The 16,645-nt window shown below is 35.4% G+C and overlaps 1 long non-coding RNA gene across 1 annotated transcript; it reads right to left on the bottom strand.

Annotated features, from left to right (window-relative positions):
* Positions 1-4,123: 4,123 nt before the first annotated feature.
* LOC127870360 (uncharacterized) lies at positions 4,124-13,859 on the bottom strand. Its single transcript, XR_008044776.1, has 3 exons — positions 13,676-13,859; positions 13,075-13,189; positions 4,124-4,992 (listed from the first exon to the last, which is right to left on the bottom strand). It is a non-coding gene; the product is annotated as an uncharacterized LOC127870360 (long non-coding RNA).
* Between the last annotated feature and the right edge of the window lie 2,786 nt (positions 13,860-16,645).

Genomic DNA, 16,645 nt, shown 5'->3' with positions numbered 1-16,645 from the left:
TAAATTGATCCAATTTAGAAGGATGGGAGAGTGCACTAGGCATAAATGGGTTAAGTTAATGCGTGGTATCCGGAGAAGCGCCCCCCCCCCCGGAGAACTGCCCCCCGGAGAACTGCCCCCTGATATTAAAGGTGGCGGAGAGGTGCCCCCCATCAAATCGGTAGGGGCGGCGAACTTCCCCCCTGTCAGAATTTAGTAGGCGGATATCTGCCCCCCCCCCCCCCATCAAATATGTAGGGGCGGAGAACTGCCCCCCCCGGTGTCATATTAGTTATTAGTTACGTAGTGAAAACAATACTTACGGGTAATTTTACGTTATCGCCGTACACATTTTATCCGGTAACAATTTAATTTCAGTACAAGTATATTACCATATATCGAACTGAATAACACAAATTGTCTACAGGCATGTGATAATACTGTTTAAGGCCCTTGGTACGCATCTGCACCACTCACTATACATGAATGCCATGTAAAAGTCGTGTTTTAATAAGAGCGCGAAACATAGTCGAGATCCACACAGGAAACGCGTGCGTGTTAATACTGGCCATGTGTCGCAACTAAATATAGACGTGCAACTCAGTACTTGTGGAGGAAAAGTTACATCGGAATTAATTTACATTATAAATATAGCAAAGCAAAGGCAATAATTTAGCTGACTTGAAGAACAAAGTGAAGTGAAGTCGAATTTATAATCAATTTATTTATGTTGTTTAGTTAATTCATGTGACATACAAAATAACATACAAAAAAATACACACATTACACGCATACATACATTCACAGTTACAATCATACATACATACATTCAGACATACATTAAAAAATATATACATGCTTACATAAACGTTCAAAACATACATTCATACATACATACATTCATACATTTATACATTCACAGTTACAATCATACATACATTCAAACATATATGCATTCTTACATAAACAAGACACTCAAACACTACTTCAATCGCACAAGTCCGCCGACAACGTTGAAAAACTGATGCAATGCATATTACGGCAACAGTTTGCATTTTGAGCAGATCATGTCGACATGCCAAACAAACAAAATCGGTAACAGTTCCGTAATTAGCAGCTAATTAGGCCGGCAGAGAACTTGTTACCGTTAACGATAAGCACTGCGATCTTTTAACCTTTTAATTGGTAGACCGGACCGTCCTTAATTGTTAAGAACTTGTTAGCTTTGAATAAAGCTAATTGTTTGTTTTAATTACGGGGAAAATATCAAATAATTCAGCCGCGAAAACTTTTTATTAGCAAAAAGTGATTTGTTTTTCTTTGTTCACATAGACGAAAATCACGTGATTATCAAGATGGCGTCGTCCATGCCGAGGCAGGTATTTTTTTGCCGTTTTATAACTTTTATTACTTGTACAACTTTATATTACTTTTGAAATTTCACTCAATTTCCAGACATAATAGCAAGAAAGTTACTGGCGTTACTGTCAGTATAATTCTCGCGCTTTATATATCGCCGCGAAATTTCTTTAATTAGGGGGCACTTCTCCGGGTCATCAATTCTGACAGGGGGGCATTTCTCCGCCCCTTATTAATCAGCAGGGGGGCAGTTCTCCGCCCTATAAAAAACAGTGAGGGGGCAGTTCTCCGCCCAGTGAAAAATCTTTGGGGGGGGGGGGGGCAGTTCTCCGGGGGGGCACTTCTCCTAGAGCCGTTAATGCGTATGTGTATATCATAAGTCTATTTTCCTGTATGTTCAGCCACTAAAGAGGTACCTTGGCTATTTATTCTCCGTGAACACATTAAACGTAAAATGACATGTCAATAAAAAATGAACCCAAAAAAACCCCACATATATGTCATATGTGGGGCTGAATCTGTAAGAATGCTTGAAACTATAGAAAATATTAACACATACTTCAATGAATATATAATGCGATTCAATTGCTGAACAATCCGGTGTGAAAACATTTAAACTACAGTTATTAAAAATGCATGAATATAAGATTAAGGAGAATAATCAAATTAACTAAGTGCTAAGGCGACCGGGATAATCGAGTTCTTTGCAGATTATTAAAGCACACATTGGTACTGCCTTTTAAATATTGTTTGTCTCAGTATACAATAGTGAATTTTTAGGCACCAACTAAAAACATATTACGGCAACAGTTTGCATTTTGAGCAGATCATGTCGACATGCCAAACAAACAAAATCGGTAACAGTTCCTTAATTAGCAGCTAACTAGGCCGGCAGAGAACTTGTTACCGTTAACGATAAGCACTGCGATCTTTTAATCTTTTAATTGGTAGACCGGACCGTCCTTAATTGTTAAGAACTTGTTAGCTTTGAATAAAGCTAATTGTTTGTTTTAATTACGGGGAAAATATCAAATAATTCAGCCGCGAAAACTTTTTATTAGCAAAAAGTGATTTGTTTTTCTTTGTTCACATAGACGAAAATCACGTGATTATCAAGATGGCGTCGTCCATGCCGAGGCAGGTATTTTTTTGCCGTTTTATAACTTTTATTACTTGTACAACTTTATATTACTTTTGAAATTTCACTCAATTTCCAGACATAATAGCAAGAAAGTTACTGGCGTTACTGTTAGTATAATTCTCGCTTTATATATCGCCGCGAAATTTCTTTAATTAGGGGGCACTTCTCCGGGTCATCAATTCTGACAGGGGGGCAGTTCTCCGCCCCTTATTAATCAGCAGGGGGGCAGTTCTCCGCCCTATAAAAAAACAGTGAGGGGGCAGTTCTCCGCCCAGTGAAAAATCTTTGGGGGGGGGGGCAGTTCTCCGGGGGGGGGGGGGGGCACTTCTCCTAGAGCCGTTAATGCGTATGTGTATATCATAAGTCTATTTTCCTGTATGTTCAGCCACTAAAGAGGTACCTTGGCTATTTATTCTCCGTGAACACATTAAACGTAAAATGACATGTCAATAAAAAATGAACCCAAAAAAACCCACATATATGTCATATGTGGGGCTGAATCTGTAAGAATGCTTGAAACTATAGAAAATATTAACACATACTTCAATGAATATATAATGCGATTCTATTGCTGAACAATCCGGTGTGAAAACATTTAAACTACAGTTATTAAAAATGCATGAATATAAGATTAAGTAGAATAATCAAATTAACTAAGTGCTAAGGCGACCGGGATAATCGAGTTCTTTGCAGATAATTAAAGCACACATTGGTACTGCCTTTTAAATATTGTTTGTCTCAGTATACAATAGTGAATTTTTAGGCACCAACTAGAAAGCACGTTCCTTGTAACCAGTACAATTTAAAGCAATTAGGGTGTGTTCCTTTTGTTTTGTCAAACTTATTTAAGTCAAGTTAAGTATTACTGTTTTCAACGTTTAAAATAATCCATGGGTAATTCTCTTTCGCTTATAAATAATGTTTTTAAAAACATAAAGAACATAAATTTCTATTGATATGCGAAATTATAATATTATACTGTCTTAGTGTTTGAACATTCGTACAAAGTTTGATTTGTATTCAACCATATAAATTACACGTTATGACAACAGCAACATAAGCGGCGAAAAGTATGCAGTATTCTCGTACAAACCACGCTATGGTGAGCAATATTCATATTAAATGTACACAGTTTTGAACCATAAATAATAAAAGTGAAGAGTCATTTACCCCAAAGTTACATTAATGTTTAATATTCTGTAAAATTCCATTGTCGTTTATACGACCGCTATACTGTTCAGACACTCGTTGTTCAAAATGTGCATTAAGACAAACAATATTTGTAAAACAAACATCATATCGCGACAGAGCTCAAACTCAGAAAAGATGAGGGATTGCACAATGCAAGGAACAACTCGATTCGTAATGATTTTTCATGAATGTTCTAACACATATTAAAGAAATTAACCCATTTATGCCTAGTGGATTATCCCATCCTTGTAAATTGGATCAATTTATTTTCAAGATTAGTAGTATATAGTATGTCTAGTATATTTATATCTATATTTAGAATAGTTCTTACAGAAATTCCTTTAAACAAACAGCGCAGACCCAGATGAGACGCCGCATGATGCGGCGTCTCATCTGGGTCTACGCTGTTTGCCAAGGCCTTTTTTCTAGACGCTAGGAAAAAATGGGTTAAAGAAATTAAAACTACCATGCCATACGTTTTAAATTCAACATGTACACATTAACAAAACTATATATTTTACAAAATGAATCAGAGAGTGTTAACAAATAATCATAATCAGTGTGTGCAATACAAGAAGCCGTAATTAGTGTTCCAACGTTCTATTGAAAAGATATACCGCTAATCTGACCGTTTTATGCTCTCGACAACGGACTACATGCTAATCACCCATGGGTAATTTAACCTAATAAACATCGGCAAACCTATTGAAGTTTAGTAACATATTTCTGAACTTTCCTATAATTGCAATATTACATACCTGACATGCGAAGTAACATCCACACACCAATCATAGTAGCGATTCAATAAGGGATCAGTTTACAAATATGTGGTCATCCAGTGCAATACAAACTTTATCCAAATTAATTTTACTATATTAGTATGTTCGTTTATCCGAAACTTATTTTTTTTCCGATTAAAAGATGCATACATAGTTCTTAATAAATATTATCTATCCGAATTCGAATTGGAAGCAAACTAATTTAAGAAGTTATGCCGTACCAAAATGTTGTGAAATGACTTGCCGCATAAGGAAAGAGATTATAGTGCAGTAGTTTAACAAACGCATGCTTTACGTTTCTAAATCAAGTTACTCTTTCGCTCGAATAATCTTCGCTGCGGCATCTTGTGATTGATGTGAATGCAAGTTCTGTCATATAGTTCTGTCAGGAGAAAAACGAGGCGACGTCACCCTTTTGACACCGAGCTTCTTCAGGTCTTTCCGAACGCTTCGACTCCAGGCTTCCAGATTTCTTTAGTTCGGCCTCTTTCAATATTATTGCCGAACAACGTGGTATACATCTCAACATGAACTTGAAACGTTCTACAAATAGGGCATATACCGTGTTAAATAGATTGGTACGTTATCCAATCTTAAAGTATTTTGACGGGGCACCAATTTTTGGTAAGTGACCCGTCGAAATATGTATATATTGAATGAATTACTTGTCATGGCTTTGTGTAGTGTATTTCGCCTTTCATTCTATGGTACGCTGTGATGCTTGGAAATATTCATTGTTTTATCTTTTTTCCCATGAAATATGTAACTCGATCTTACCATTTCTACAAAACATTGGCCAGGTCTGGTTCTACGACTAATTGTCTTAATAAATTCACATATAGAACGTACACTTATCTACTTGTTAAACGTGAACGGTAATTGCATCCTTTTCGCATCAGTGGATTACAAATGTGTCGCGTTCTTAGAAAATTGGGCATAATGCATGTGCGTTAAGTGTCGTCCCAGATTTGCCTGTGCAGTCCGCACAGGCTAATCAGGGACGACACTTTCCGCTTTTATGACATTTTTCGTTTAAATAAAGTATCTTCTTAGCAAAAATCCAATTTAGGCGGAAAGTGTCGTCCCTGATTAGCCTGTGTGGACTGCACAGGCTAATCTGGGATGACTTTTTCCGCACATGCCCAGTTTTCTCAGAACACGACTCAAATGATCAAAAGCAATATTCGATGCACTTCTGTACTATTTAAGAAATAGAAAACTTCACTGAGGGCCCTTTGGCAGAATAGTGATCAGCCAGGCAGCCCCAAATAGTAAATGGACCTCGGCCTTCGGCTTCGGTCCATATACTATTTGGGGCTTCCTGGCTGGTCACTATTCTACCATTGGGCCTGAAGTAAGGTTTTCTATTTCTTATATTATACCGAACATTTTTGTGTAGATAAATGTCAATAGAAATAAAAATAAATAACACAATAATTATATTTTTAGTTACTAATAATAGTATGTACCGTATTATTGTTGTGCGCTAGTTGTCTCCCTGCGAAAGTTGGACACGGAAAAATTCGCTTCTTTATACAAAATTCATTTTTATTGTAAAGCATTTTCGCATATTGAAGTACATTTTATATAGAGATAACTGCTTATATCACAGACAACATGTTGCAATACATTGATCTCAAATATAGCATTTTAATTTTTGTAGTTTTTAAGACGTGATTAATAATAACAAGAAATATCTTAAAAAAAGAAGATATACGGCGTTGATTGTGGTTGGAATTTGTGAAAGGTAAAGAGTTCAATGAATGAGATCAAGGATAGCGAATGTCTTTTTCTGTGCAGTTCTACGCTGCATCACACGCAGTAAGGGATGCTACGCGGAGTTTTCGCGGCTTATTTTACATTATTACATATTGCTGGTCATAAACCTATAGATACAAAACAGAAAACCAAAAGAAGAATGGAAGTGAAATTAAAACATATGAGTCAACCGGCCACACGCGAAGTATCCGTACATATTTTAAATATTTATACGCGCGTCCTTCGAACAAACCTGTTTTAGTGGTTTGTCGGGCATTGCTATTTGATTCGATACTCGACTCGAACAGTATCGAGAATCATCGCGCTCATGCTTAATACATTACTCACTATGGTGGAATAATTCTTGTTAAATTGATTAAAAATAATATTTATCATGGTATTGTTGAAAACACATTACGAATCTATTATTGACATACCATAATTATATCGCTGAATATCTTCATTGAACATCTTTCTGGTCTAAAGAAAATTCAAGTTCACCTAGTTTACGCGGTAGTGTCTTTATTATAAAACGATTATTTTACTGGCCACGAACTCAGGTCAGCACATAAGGAAGTCGTGAAGACGCAGCGATGACCTGTTAATAAACTCTGACATTCACACACACTGGCCGCTAATTGACCCCGATACCTCGCGGGTTTAAATGCATACATTAAAGTGAGGCCACGCTTCCACTGCTCTTTATACTTTTACATGTTAACATGTTGACAGGAATATGGAAGTCAGTACTAAATATGAGAACATGGCCTTTAAGTGAAAACGCTATCGCGCTAGCAATCCTCTGAAAATAAAAGGTGCACACACAAACCGTATTGATGTCGAGATTGAGTGTAAAACCGTTCCCGTTCTATCTATTAAGCGTTTTCATTAGAGATAAAATTGTTTTATGCTGAACACGCAGTAAAACAGTGTTACAAAGACGCGGACATGTTTCCAATGTTCTATAGGTATGCCCAAATCAGCCTATGGGATAAATGAAGTGTATTCATTCTGACCTAGCCGCGGGAAATTTTATTTGAATTTTATTGGACAGTTACAAAGGTCAGTTAAGGTGAAAAGTTGGCGTAAACAGCTATGCCGAAAAAACACACACTCGTGACCTGCCAAAGGTATCGTTACTATTAATAATATGCACGGTATTATTGTGCGCGAGTTGTCTCCCTGCGAAAATTGGGCACATAAAAATTCGCTTCTTTATACAAAATTCATTTTTATTGTAAACAATTTCATATATTGAGAAACATTTTACAAAAAAAATATTTCCTTGTATTACAGACAACATGTTGTAAAACATTGATCTCAAATATAGCATTTAATTATTTTTTTTAAAGATGTGATTTATAATAAAATACACACACTCGTGACCTGCCAAACGAACCATGCGTTTACCCTGCGTATATAAAGAACAAATGTTTGCGTTTTAAAACTTGCACAAATGTTACAAGTAACTTACATTCTAGCGGGCACTATTAGATGCGCGCGCATCTTTACCGGTCACTATTCAAAATAACGGACCTGTGTAGTTTATATACGCAAAGAAGAAACAAATTTATGTGAGGTATAATATACAGATTTAGTACCTTCATAATAACCACCAATTGCTTTAATGATAGAAATACCAGATCCTAATTGAACCACGCAATCAAAATGTGAACGCGCTGTGTGACTGATTCGCACGCAAGTTGGTGATAATGCTTTAACCACTTAATTATTACATATTTGCAAATTATTTTGTATCTTCATACGACGTATAATAAATACACGGCGTCTACATCGTTATCGACATGTTTAAATCAATTTGATAATTAATAAATACAAGTATGATTAAATGCTCGCTATGATTTATTTTCAGTATCCCATGGGGCATTCGTTTTAATGGTTTTCATGGTTATTAGAACATAATTTTAAACAAGAGAATTTATGTGAAAGTCTGCAATAAAATCCAATAACGAGGATGTGATCATCTATAGAAGCGGTCATCATTTGGCAAACGTGCGCCATATGGGGACTAACAATCAATTAAATTGTTCATTGATGTATTATGATGCAAGCTACACATATGTGTTACGGGTATTGCTATGAGCTGTACATAGCCTTGACAATGTAACTACACAGCACGAAGAATGTTATTGAATTGACGTCAATTTGTCGCTGTGAAATACTAATATCGACTTCAAATGAAATCAAAAACTCGATTTTGATGAAAGATTGTCAAAAAAGTTAGTTGTTGCACGTGGATTTGTTAATTTAAAATCGATTTATAGTATCACATTAATACAATCCACAAGCTCTGAACAGTTAATGGATCATATTATTGACTGAGTCAATTTGTTTAATTGATAAGTTTGAATGTGTTTCAAATTTAAATTTGAGGACTTGTACAACAATAATTATCATTGAATACCAGAAATATGTAAATGACAGTATCGAATCAAACTGTTCCAATAACGGTGATCAATCTGCATGCATTTTAAAGAACAATTACATCGCAACACGTGAGAAAAAGGTTTCAGGTGCGAAATAAATATAAATTATGGTTATACGTGCATATAATTTTGGAAGCAACGTGTCATGACGTCGATTCGATTCATGGAACAATTTGAATTCGTTCGAGGACATAATCCTAATACATCCGTTGAAAACTTTAAAGAAACACGTAGCACTGAAAATGGTTATGACGTTTTTGTTATGATGTTTGTGATATTCGTCAGCTGTGTCCTTATTCACTGGGGGCTGACGAGGTCAAAGCGTAGTCCGTTTCGCTACGACGTCGGGTATATGTTTTACTACGAAAACATTGTGTAAATACACTACTTAATCAGGCGAGTTTCATCTTTTCTGGTGTTTATGGATTAGAGAACGGATCATCCAGTAATGTTAGGCACTTATTTTCAATAACAAACTAATAACAAATGCGCGTAGTTGCAACCTTTAAGTTTATTTTGAGCTAAAATCGAAATATTTTGATTTGAAGCAATGCATAAGGTGGTTATTCTGTTAAAATTACCAATTACGGTAACTTAAATTAAATAAAACTACATGTTACTTTGATTCAGTGTACATTACACATTTTAAAGTACAAAACAGGTTACGAACATGTGTTTTAATTATTCAAATGCTTTGTTTCAAAGGTAATTACAAGTCGCTTTATGTATAGGTTTCGCACAGAGTATGTATTGGTTGCGCAACGAAGTACAAATATAATGTATAGTTGCTCAACGAAGTCTCTGTATCCATTTCAGGACATATCACATGCAGTTTGCAGTTACTGCAGACTGCCATTGCCCAGTGCAAAAGATGCCGTGCTTCACTGTGCGCATGAACATCAAAACGAAAAGGTTGATCCCGGTGAAAGCCGGCAGAGCCCCGGTATACCGTCACTACGCCGGCACTCACCGGGGCTATACGGGCATCAGACCCCGACAGAGCTGCGGCAACGCCCCGGTTTAACCGGGGACAACCGGGGCTCCACCGGGAAAGTATTCAAATGTTCAATACCTCTGGAATGAACCAGGAGTGACCGAGAAGGACCGGCAATGACCGGCTTGGCACGGGAAACAACCGGGACTTCACCGGGAACAACCGGGACGGCACCGTCAGAGATCCGGTTTACTTATGCAACGTAGCTATAAAGGGACTCTGCCGGCATTCACCGGGGCTTTACCGGGGCGTTGCCGAAGCTCTGCCGGGCTGTGTATGGGCCCCGGTGGAGCTCAGGTGCCGTCTCGGTTGTTCCCGGTACAGTCCCGGTTGTTCCCGGTGCCACGCCGGTCGTTACCGGTCCTACCCGGTGACTTCCGCTTCATCCCGGAGGTATTAATATTGTAATACTTTCCCGGTGGAGCCCCGGTTGTCCCCGGTCGTCCACGGGTCATCCCGGTGGAGCACCGGTTAATCCCGGTAGGGCCCCGGTTCATCCCGGTAGATGCCTGATCACGCACTGGGGCTCCGCCGGCATCATATTGAGACTGGGCCTTAACCGCATTGTAACACGAGGTAAATTTACCGGCCGTCATGTACGCAGTAAACAATAACCTGTGACAGAAACCCACTGCCACACCTTTACAACGATATATTGATTATGCAATTTCGGATTTATGCCATTGGGGTCCTACTTTCCACACCTTACGGCTGTTACAGGTGTGGATTTTACAGGTAAAATCATGTATACGAACATGAAATTCATCTCAAAATTAGTTGACGATAACGGATTTTCAAGAAAATCGCTTTGATATATACAATGTAAAAATCAAAATCCGTATGAGATAAATAATGATCAAAGTTGGGACATGGGATTTACTTTGACATAAGCAGAGTTTCGAGATAAGCGACTTGGGGATAACGAGAATCGAATGTTTTTTGATAAAAAGTACCGTATGCTGAAAACCTATCGTCGGTCTCTATCAAAATGAACGTATAAGGGATTGTCACAAGGTGAAGATGCGTCTTTTTTATTGAGACCGACGACATTAGGTTCTCGACTCTCAACTGTCATCTTATATATGGATTTTCGATTTTAATCGTTTCCTTTGGCCTAGGCGTGAATTTAATTATATCATAAAGTGCATTACCATGTCGACTGTGCGCTTCGGATCATGTTGTGCCGTTGTTAGTACCTCTTCCTCAAAGAAAACATCCAGCCACTCCATGACTCCGTATTAAAAAAAAACTTTTCTTTATTTTGCCTTTGAGAGATAACCAATACGTCTTCTGTGAGAAACGCATACACGCTAAAGCGTTGTCGTAGCGAGGCATATACGTATACTGTCAGAGACATGATCATGCCTAATAATAATATTTAGACTTTATTTCTGATAACTGGGTCACCCTACACATTTCTAAACACACCAGTGGCTTAACGATACATAGACCAATATGGAAATTGTAAAATTGTGTCACTTAAACACAGTTGTAAACCTTAATTGCATTTTTTTAAAGTGAAACATTACGTCGGTTTTATAAATCAGCGGTATATTTCATGTTTAACCGCATAAACCAGACACATCTTGGATTATAATTTGATGTAACAGCCCTATGAAATGTCATTGTGCTTAAATTCAGAGTTTTGTTATTAGAAAAGCATAATCTTACATGTTTAAACACAATTTTCGACTAATCCGTTCTCGATGTCATGTGTATTTAAACAATGTTTTCGTAGTAAAACATATACCCGACGTCGTAGCGAAACGGACTACGCTTTGACCTCGTCAGCCCCCAGTGTTATTGGCGTGGCGATTTACAAGAAGTGCGTGTGCTACTGTCGTTCATGAAAAAAAACGTTATGTTTTGCTTACTTTAAACCTCTTTAACCTGACGTGACATTGTTTATAGGACCTAGCACTTAGCAAGATACATACACGTGCAGTGTTAGGTATTCTTAAAACGGGTGTACCACCACAATAAAACGCCATGTTGGACGCCGTTATACATGGTTCATAAACTTTTGAAACACATTTTTATAGGTAGGACATAGTTGCGATGAAAACAAAATCAACAATATGTTACAGTAGACATGGATTAAAAAGAAGCCACCAGTTCAACCTTTGTATTGGTACGAGTTTTTGAAAACCTTCGTCCTAAAAAGCTGCTAATGGTATTATGGAATTAAACTAAGTTTAAGTATGGATAAGTGAGAGAACGTTGTTGCAAAATGTTATGCAGATTTCATACATAATTTGACGAAGATAATTTCCATGTCAATAGTGGAAATAAGAAACATCATTTTCTCGTATTGATGTTTTCCTATATGCAAAATGAAGTTGACACGTCTTGCATCAACTTTGTTTACAAATTTTATATGTTAATATGCTGAATGATTTTTACTTATATAATAAAATGTTATTTCATAAACCTTTTAAGCAGAAGGTTTTTGTATGTACGGATTCTATCTCCCTGAGTAATACAACTAGTATACCAGTTATCTGATATTTTAGATGTGGTTTTTAATCAATATTTATGAAACGTTCATTTAAAGTTGTCGTTTGACGATACATGTACATTTTTGCTCGCTGCCTGTGTTATTGCTAGCATATAATATAGGTTGTCTGTGTTTAAAGGCAAGACATTCTTTGACTTCTAGTTTGAATTCAAGTGGGCTCTACAAAAAATAGTTACTTACATCGCACTTAATTATTGATCAAGATGTGATGGCGTATTTTTAAGCTGTTGTGTCACACATAAGGAGGATAGATTTTAAATAAACGTTATAGCATAACATCAATAGCGCAATAAAAATAGCGGGAAATAAATTGTTATCTTTGATACGAGTCTAGTCAAATTTATATCTAAACCATCTAACATGTGTGTCAAAATAGTAACCTGAGCGAAATAAAATACTAAGTGATTTATAAGTCATGTATTAAAAATGAACAGATTAAGTAACTTAAAACTGTATTACACGAACTTTCCAAGAATCATTATAATTACGTGTCTGACCGAGTGTTAAGCAAACGTATGTGTTTTTCCATGTAGCTGCGTCCAATACCAGTAACAACACCAGTTTATCCTTTCATTATTTAATTGTGTGTGTTGTTTTGGTTCATTTTTTTTTAAACTTTTTGACCTGATGTGTTTTTGTGTGTTTTTTAATATTAATTATTGAATATTTTATATATATTGTATTAAAACTATAAATATATGTATATATTAAAACTGAAAGTATGCACATATAAATTGTAGCTAACTTAAATGCAATATGTTTAATGTAAATAACTTTCCGTATTATTTGTTTTATATATTCGTTTTTTTTAAAGAAATTAAATCCAGCAAGCATCCAAATTGTATGTCAATGAGTAACCTTATGTGTCTATTTTCAATATTACAAAAACTATGGCCCCTAGTACATACCTTCTTATGCATAGACAGCCATTGCTTTGTTATCACAATTTTTTTGTTTATCTTTTTAGAAACGCGGAAATAGAGTTTTAAGCGCCTCTAGTCGACATACATCAAGCGAACCTCACTGAAAGAGAACACAAAATATAAAATGCGATTAATATAGAGTAATATCTAAGTATTAGCAGAATAGTTATACATTCAATTTTGCATGCATCATGATGTGATGAAACGGACAAACCTATATATTTTCTAAGTTACCTGTTGTTTTTTTAATCAATTATCAAAAACTTTAAGGCAGAACATTTATTGATTCTATAATAATAGACATACACTATTTTATGTTTGATACTGCAAATGTTTATTCCAATGGTTTGTAATAATTGCCAAGGACTTCATTGCAAAATACCATGCACACATATTTTTTAAATTACGACCAACAGGTGACCTTCAATTAATTGGATAAGATTTCTCTTGTATTACTAAGGAATCTAATTCTTTAAACCGTTAAATCATGAAATGTATTGCCATAATTTCAACATTAAAATCGACGATATGTCATGATACAAACAAATTGTTACATATTGTTAAGTTGTTGTAAATATATACGTACCTTTCTCATCGAAATTGTTTTCTTTCATGATTTATTTAATACAATCATTAATCCGTGTGCTGTTTTTTGTTAATATATATATATAGTTATATAAGTGAAATGTAATAATCCAGATTGTGAATATTATATAATAAAAGTAAAAACACGTGTCTGGGATTTTAAATATATATTGATTTAGCCAACGCGTTTCGCATAGCTCATCAGTCATAATTGATATGACGTTATCTCCATGACATTTTGACGTTGTAATATATAGAGAATACTAGGTTAGCGTTGAATACAGAGAAGTTTATGTTGCGAGGCTTAGAACGCCGGAAGCGCGAGCCTTGGCGAGCGCTTTCGGTGTTCGAGCCGAGCAACATAAGCTTCTCTGTATTCAACGCTAATCCTAGTATTCTATTTATCCTATTTGATTTTTTAAACGTGACATTTAACATAAATCGATCTAATAACCTTAACAATAATTTTAATTCAGTCATAAAAGCGCTTAAAATCTAACAAATGTAACCATGCGTAGTGATATACATGTATTTGTTCTGGTACGCAAAATAGTCTTTAAAAATTCACAAACAAACTGTGAAACAAGTAAAAATATCACCATATGCCTACATTCAATTTTACGCAGTATGCGAATTTTAACACTTTACGACCGCGAAAAGAAGATTTTACTTTACTATAATTCATTTTATTTTCGAAAGAAAATGATCAAAATCCAATATGGCGGCGAATGCTCCTGACAAAATGCTGTCGATGTCAACATACATGTACACCATCGACGACCTAGTTCTGGCTACCATAACTTTAAATGTCGCTTTTTATGATTTTTGACTGGCGCGACTTTGTACAGGTCTGTCAATACTAAATAAACTGTACGCTGAAGTTTCTTTAGCTATCGAAGACCTTGACAATTTTGACGAGTAAACAGACAATTGCAGCGACTGACACTTTATTTGACAAAATATACAGGGCAATACGTTTTCCGACTTCGGACGACGAATTTAAGGACGCGCAGAACGTGTTTTTATATAATGTTATGGGTATGCCGTGTGTGATCCGATGCATCAATGGCGCCCATGTTAAAATCATTTCCCCGAGAACAGGGAACGACAAAAGTACAATTTCAAAAATCAAAACACGTAAGAACTAGTATCTTACCTTTAATTATCCTTTAAAATCCATCTAATAATCCATTTAACTCAATAATTGACGATTTTGCATCTAGGGTCTTTAATAATTATTTTAGAATAGTTAAATAAAGACCCTTATGCCATTCTAAGTTAACACTTTATTCAAATGGGTTTATGAACGCGATAAACTTTCTTCTTCGTCACACGCTACGTAATGTACTCTACATTACTGTTATGCAAATGAACCGGAGCAGTTTATCTAATAATAGCCGTTGGTAAACTCGGTTGCATTTGCAGATTTCTGCATACAAACATAATTATGTTTAAACTTGCACAATGTTTTATTTATCTATGGTAAATGCCCTTATTGTACGAGAAAATAATTTAATATATAAATACACAAAGAATGGAAAACATTCCAGTACACAACAGATAAATGAGTAGAAAATACCCGTGTACAAAATGGGACGTTCCCAATTCCAGTGTGGTGCTATTTTTACCATCTTATACTTTACACAGCTCTATGCCTAACGTGAATTAAATAGGAAAGCAAACATAGCAGATTATTCATGAACTGTGCAATATGTGTATGGCTTGTTGTACATTCTTAATATTTAAGGTAAATGTCAAAAGTATATGCTTTGGTTATAAACAATGCACATTACACGAAATAAGGAAAATGTGATCAATTGACAATTCAGATATGTCGACATACAGTACATGTAGAAAACATGTGAAATAAGTCGCGTTTATAATAAATCGTCAAAAAAATGGGGAAAATGACGCAATAAGTATGTCATTTTATGACGCCATCAATCAGCTGATTCATTATACGGATGGCGAAAAATGATGTCATATGACTAGATTTAAAGGTTGAAGGTCGTATAATTTTGAAGCTTACTAGTAAGCCTTAAGTTTTGTCGACTTTGTTTCTTATGAAAAATCATTTAGTGGTAAAGTAAATATAAATAAAAAAATAACAAAACAAAAATCGTGTAATTTTATATTTTATTTCAACAGTTCTTTTGTTGAATATGACATATATATATTTTTTGCAACATATGCACATTTTCTTCTAATGGGTGACCTTAAAATTCGATCAATGAACCAAACAATATCGACCTAATTTTAGCGCATATCGCATGACGTCATTTAAAAAGTAGTCCGTGCACGCGACAGGTATATTCCACAGTGTTGAATACAAGCAAGTATATTCCACAACGTGTTATACCGTCAATGTCGCGCTGAAAATGGGATAAATTGTATTATGCCCTGATGAGCTATGCGAAACGCGTTGGCTAAATCAATATATATTTAAAATCCCAGACAAGTGTTTTTAATTATATATATATATATATATATATATATATATATATATATATATATATATATATATATATATATATGTTTTAAACGTTCGCTTTAACTATTCGTTTTCGTTATTAAAGCCACGTGAAACATCACAAATTGAAAATACGCAATAAAACAGTATGATAAAAACATGCTGATTCATATGCGACTGCATTGCATAGTCAGCTTGAAAATTAAGGTCTTCGTATATAATTAAAAAAATTCATGCGTTGCTTTGTAACAGTCGCGAGTGGCACTTTTTTATCACTTATCGTTGAAATATTTGTATTGATGAACCTATCGGAAATCTATAAATTTGAAGTATTTTTTCATTTATATTTAAACCGATAATTGAGTTTCAAGGTGTACTTTTTCCCAGAAAATATGCATCTACCGCAGAGATGATGAAAACGATATGGTAAAACCCTTATATTCTTGTTATCATTTTCCTTACCATGTTCGGAATATATTATATTGAGAAAATTTTAGCTAT

Source organism: Dreissena polymorpha, chromosome 2, assembly GCF_020536995.1.
Source record: "Dreissena polymorpha isolate Duluth1 chromosome 2, UMN_Dpol_1.0, whole genome shotgun sequence".
NCBI classification, from domain to species: Eukaryota; Metazoa; Mollusca; class Bivalvia; order Myida; family Dreissenidae; genus Dreissena; species Dreissena polymorpha.
This window is presented reverse-complemented; position numbering and strand designations above follow the sequence as displayed.